Consider the following 6,000-nt stretch of genomic DNA (forward strand, 5'->3'; position numbering starts at 1 on the left):
AAATGGGGTACTAAGCTTACTAATATCGCCTCAATGAACTTCAATGGATCCCCGTGCTAGTGCATAGGTTGTAAAAAGCTCGTAATAATAACTTCTAAGATTCGTTTAACAAGTTCGTTTAACAGGAGCATGGCAAAAAGTTAGTAACGGTACGCAAGAGGTAGTAACCGTTGCAACTTTTAAGTTTTTGCTAACGTAGGTAGTAAAAAGGTAGTGAAAACTTAGTAATGGCCCAAGAAAGCTAGTAACAGCTGCTGTTACTAACTATTTGCTCGTGGTTACAAGCTTTTTCCTAACTTTTTTTAAAGAGTGTATGATAGCGTTAGGACAACCGCACTTTTTTTTTTTTTTTGCGCGCGACAACCTGGGTGTCGTGAATAATCGATCCACGTTCTTTAAAGCCAGGTCGTTACCTGAACACGTGCGCTTGTCGTAATTCTCAAATACTCGCCAAAAAACAAACTAACAATAATGTTACCAAAAACACGCGCCCTTTCGACGTAACTCTAGTGACGGCTGCCCGCGCCGAAGCGAACTTACGCCTTGCTGTGCTTCCAGATGTGCAACAGGCTTATTTTCATTTTATAATCGTGTTGTTTCTACGCCGAATTTTGAGCTCACCCGTCGTACATCTGTTTCTCATGCTGCGCAACGATCAGAGGCCACTTTTAACTACGACGACGACACGAATCGACACAGGCATCGGTGTTTGTGCGAACTTCGTTCCACGCACTTTGTATCGCAACGTGCCGAGCGGAGCCAGATGGTCTGTTAGCGATTAGAGTTACGTTGAACTTGAAAATTCACGGCAAAGAAACCTGAGAGTCACCTTAAGCACTAATGCGCGTACCTAGCGTGCAGCCGGACAATGACCTGCGTGTTCGCTCGTCTCCATTTACGTTTCACCGATTACTTCGAGAGTTGTCCTAAAACTTGACGCTATTTTATAATGCATATTCCAAGAACCCCACAAGGCCAGCTATAACAAAACATGCAAAGCAGTTGCTTATTTACCCGTGTTGCTTAAGAACTGCATTGGCACTCAACTCATCGTCGGCGCTGCTGCGGGAACTTCCCACGGTGGGCCGTCGCTGCTTGCTGTTTTTGCCAGTTTGAAGCTGACAGCTTAGCGATTACTTACTGGCGCCTTTACACTCGCGAGAGGTTGCTGTGTTTTGCTCGTGTACCGCGAAGAACAGCGATACCTTATGAACTGAGCGTGTGCGCTGCATACGCCGCTGCGGAACCCACACACCGGAAGGGCGGCGAAACATCGCAGACGCTAGACGGCGCTGCGGTGGTGAAGTGCTTTAAAAATGGCAGCCTCCTTGTGAAATTGGTGTATAGCACCGATGTAATTGTTAGCGGTCTATACACCTTTTCACAGGAGCACCCTCGCACCCATGCTCGCACCAGTGCGCTGCAGGGGTCGAGGGTATGTTTTCAGTGTTGCCATCGCGCTTTGGGCTGCGCATGTTGTATCAGTGCCTCATAGAGGAGGCACTGGTTGTATCTGTACGCTTGGTACGCTTGGATGTTGTGTGTGAATTAGGCCCTTCTTTGCGATAAAAAGCGATTGTCATGGCCGGTAATGGTGCGTAGTCAAAGAACCGATCGTCTGGCCATCACTGTGTCGTGCACGGGTGCACGAACAATCAGCGGAAAAGGACCATTTTAGGCGTGATTGTGTGCCCGCAGCACAGCACGCCGCGCGAGGATTGCAAGTGGGACATGTTCTCGCTGTATCACTTTCCGTCGTCGCCGGAATTGCAGAAGAAATGGTTGGCGTCGGTAAATCGTAAAAACTTCCGTGCTTTGGACTGCGCCAGTGCTGTGTGTGTGTTGCTTCTGTACGCGTTTGTGTGACTGTTATGCGCCTGTGTCCGATACGAAGTGACTACCATGGCAGAAAATTTACTGCATTCGCATAGCAAGTCATCTGGTCATCACTGGGTCGTGTACGGGTGAACGAACAAGCAGCGGAAGAGAAATATTTAAGGTGCAATCGTGTGTCCGCAGCGCACGTACGCCACGCGATGAGTGCAAGCGTGGCATGTTCGCGCTGCATCGTTTTCCTTCGTCGCCTGAATTGCGGCAGCAGTGGGTGGCTTCACTAAATAGTAAGAACTTGCGCGTGTCGCCCTGGTCACGCCTCTGTTCCCGGTATTTCGTTGGCGGCAAGAAAAACGACGAGAACAACATTCCCAAGCAGCATCCTAGATAGAAAAGAAAGGTACGCAAGCCACTGATGACTCACCTACTGACTCGTGAGAATGTTGCGGATTCACACTTCATATCGTCCATAACACAGCGGCCGACACGGCTGCAAACTCCGCCTTGCCCGGTTACGCATGTGCAGCCTGCGCGCGCCGTACTTCAGCGGACGGCCTCGCGGAAACCCACGCGCGATGGGGCCTACTGTTCACGGCTTGCGACGGTGTCGCATTCCCCTTCACCAGCACGACTTTTTCCTTCACATTGTGCGCCAGCGACTGACCCACACAGTCAAACTGCACGTAGCTGCGCGACTCCAGTGCCTCGTAGTTGCACACCTGGCGAAGACCCCACGCATTCGCCTCAATGAGATATAAACAATGTTTGCTCGCGGTATTTCTGGCCACTCACAGGTCTCCTCGACCTAGTCTTCGACGTCGTCGGGGTGAATGTAGGTCAACTGTATCTGTGAAGAAGGATTGTGCGGTGTTTACAGTTTACAGCTGACAAACTTACGCGCCGCGAACGAGTATGCGCGGAGGTTTGAAACTGATGGATAATCCGTAGACATTTAGTACGCCAATAAAGGAAAGCGGTAGACAGCTGCAAGAACGGTCTAGTTACCGATTATTAACACTTCACGCCGTGATCGACGACTACGCTGGCTGCTACTGGTACCGACGACGAAGCACTGCCGTTCGCAGACGCGGAGCTAATTCTTGCGTCGCACGGGCGAATGCGCGCCGCTGAACGGTTCAGACAGCGACGAATAAGTCAATGGCAGCGACGACACCAAACAAAACAGCTTAAAGAAACGAAAAATCAGCAAACACAGGCTTTAGCAGGGACCTCACACCAACAGATAGCGCGCCGGTTCGAGTACGCGCAGCCCAAGATGGCGATTTCGCCAATCTTGCACGTTAGACGGCGCGCATTTCAATATGGCGCCTCCCTGGCGTGAGAATTTGAAAAGGTGTATACGAGCGAATGTTATCCTTTTCTCCCTTGCCTTTATAGATTAAGTTCATTCTACTTTTTCTCCAACTGTCTGGTATTTCCCTCTCCTGTAAGCACTTTTCTACGGCTTTCAGCAGTGCTTCTTTAGTGTTATGTCCGAGTTCGTTAATGAGGCTGACGGGAACCCCATCTAAGCCCGGAGTAGTGCGCTTAGGAATTTTTCCTTCGGCCTTCTTCCAATTGAAATTCTCTAGTACTACATCTTCGTCGGTTGCACTCCTTTGCGTACTTTTACTCACCGGGGGAATCCCCTGGGGGACCTTTTTAAACGAATCGGCTGTTATCTTTCGGATGTAACCTAGCGCTTCATATCCTTCCAATTTATTTCCTCCTTCATCTACCATATGTTGTTGCATTGTGACAGACTTCCTACCCAGCGCTTTTAGGTGGCTCCAAAATATCCTAGGCGCGGCCTTCTTCTTTTCGCGAATCTCTGTCATCCAGCGTTCACTTTCACCTTTAATTTTTGCCTCGACTAATTTCTGCACAATGGATTTTTGCTCTAAATATATTTCCCATATTTGGTTGACTTCGTCCTGTGGCCGCTTCTCCTTTTTTGCCTGTCTGTGCTCCCGGTGACGCTGGGAGCCGCGCCGCCTGTCGGCGGCGACATGAAGTGCGTCACGCTCCGCCGCTCAGTGAGCGCACTACAAACTTCTAGAACACTGTACTTCGGTTGACTCCTCTGAAATGCGGGCTCGACATGCCGAAATTCTCTCCTGCGCAGCGCCGCGATGAGCGCCAGCGCACAGGATAAACTCCAGCTTTATTCTGTGGACCAGACCACAAAAGAAAATGCAGCGTTATTTTGTGGACCACACAATAAACTTGCGCGCTGTGGGCTGTGCAGAATGCACTGTAGCCCAAGTAGCCCACCTCTCTTCACGACGGTTTCTGTGAACCAGACCACAAAATATAGTCCCAATCTATTCTGTGGACCAACTGCAGCTATGTTCTGTGGACCAGACCACAAAATAAAGTGCAGCTTTATTTTGTGGACCACATCCCACACCAAATAGACTTGCGCTGTGGACGGTGCGCACCAGACTTCGCTGTGACCGAAACAGCCCACCTCTCTTGACGACGGTTTTCTGTCACAACTTGCGAGGGTTTATTCTGTGGTCTGGTCCGCAGAGCAGGCACTACTTCTCCCTTCTCCCTTGACGACAGCTTCTCTCGCGAATCGCAATATTTGCTCGCCGTTTTGTGAATCGATTTAAGACGCGTATGTTGGCGTATGCGTGAAAGATTCCAACGTTTTGACATATGCGAGTATTGACATAAGCCGCAGACAAACTTGTTATTGTGAACCGAAGCAGCAAAATGAAGGCGTATAATGATAACAAATGACGGCGGTTCTAAAATTTTGTGGACCTGATCTATCGCGTGAGGAAGACTGAAGTCACTTTCACCACAGTACGCTTGTGTCATGTGAAAAAGGGCACTAACGTTTGCATGGGAGACTCGAATTCTGAGCAGCAAGTGGAAGCAACTTTGAATAGTAGCAGGATTTGACTGTCGGCAGAATGCAAGTGATAGCCTGTAAAATACGTTACGTTTTAAAATTTAGTATACTTAGAGCATATAAGCCGGTATAACAAGCTTTTAAAGTTAAAAAATGATGAATCGATGTGAGGGTAATATGTTCATTCAACCTTGAAGTGGAGCTCGCAGCAGTGCGAATTTGCCCTGGAAAGGTGTATTCACGGTACAGCGCCCCTTCACTGCAGTGAAACCACATTTACAGGAGGTTTACATGCGGACTAATATAGTACATGTGTTCGTTTATTTCGGACACTTCGAAATTTCCGATCATTTAAATTCGAATTTGAATACTGTAATAATCGTTTGAACATTCGAAGTGCTCGAATATTCGCACAAGCCTACCAATTTGTTCAAACTCAGTGTATAGAAATATCTAAAATAGAAAGGAGTATGACAACTTTAATCAGGAAATTTTGTGGGATATAGTGAAAGAAGTGGGCACAGGCGACGACCGTATACAGCTTTTGAGAGGCAGTTATTACGGTAGATACGTTGAACTGAGGATAATAAAACTTGGTGAATATTGACTTTTGTATACGTGCTTTCTTTCGGCAAAATTATCTGTGCCCTACCAAACGTTGCTGAAACTGCGTTACAAGTGTGCCAAAAAATACAAAATGGACGCTTTCGCGTCGCCAACAAAGCGGCCATAGAAACGTCACGGCACAAGCAAGTGATGAGAAGCTCATACAGTGTCGGGGTGCAGTAGTATTTTCATGCAGAAAAACGACAGCTGCAAATTTTCGTGTCAATGCCCCTTAAAAATTCCCCACTTATGTTTTGTCCTCCAATCTGCCACAATTGACCAAAGACGGGAAACCTGGCCTGTCCCCTATACGCTTGAACAAGCGCACTTGATATGCAGAAGCATGGATATGGCAGTCTGCCCTTTTGAGTCGGCAAGATTAAGGTGCACACGTAAGGACACGCACCCTATGTTACATGCGGTGGTGTCAGCTGCATGCAGCCACTCCATTTATCTTTAAATGTTATTATTTTTGTTTTGCAACTTCACGGGTGACAGCTCCCTGCGCAAGGCGACTGCCATTGAACATATCATTGATGCCTGACATTTGGCAGCACTGCTTCGAAGTGCTTTTCGCGCAGTACTACTAATGTGTTTTGGAATACGATGGCACAGGAAAAGCGGAGTGGCATAGCGTGGCACAAATGGTACACCACTTCCACCCCTGAACATGTGTGCGGATTGCAAGACCACAACAC

The 6,000-nt window shown here is 48.1% G+C and overlaps 1 protein-coding gene across 5 annotated transcripts in view; it reads right to left on the minus strand.

Moving 5' to 3' along the window:
• Window positions 1-1,248, minus strand: part of LOC119384033 (uncharacterized) — an 88,509-nt gene extending 87,261 nt beyond the window's left edge. For 3 of the 5 annotated variants that reach the window (XR_005181833.2, XR_007415227.1, XM_049412742.1), the window contains exon 1: window positions 1,015-1,248. The gene's annotated coding sequence lies outside the window, so the exon portion shown is untranslated. The remainder of the gene's footprint in view (window positions 1-1,014) is intronic. The other 2 variants (XR_007415226.1, XM_049412743.1) reach the window with 1 other exon arrangement.
• Window positions 1,249-6,000: the final 4,752 nt, after the last annotated feature.

Source organism: Rhipicephalus sanguineus, chromosome 2 (genome assembly GCF_013339695.2).
Source record: "Rhipicephalus sanguineus isolate Rsan-2018 chromosome 2, BIME_Rsan_1.4, whole genome shotgun sequence".
Lineage (NCBI taxonomy): Eukaryota > Metazoa > Arthropoda > Arachnida > Ixodida > Ixodidae > Rhipicephalus > Rhipicephalus sanguineus.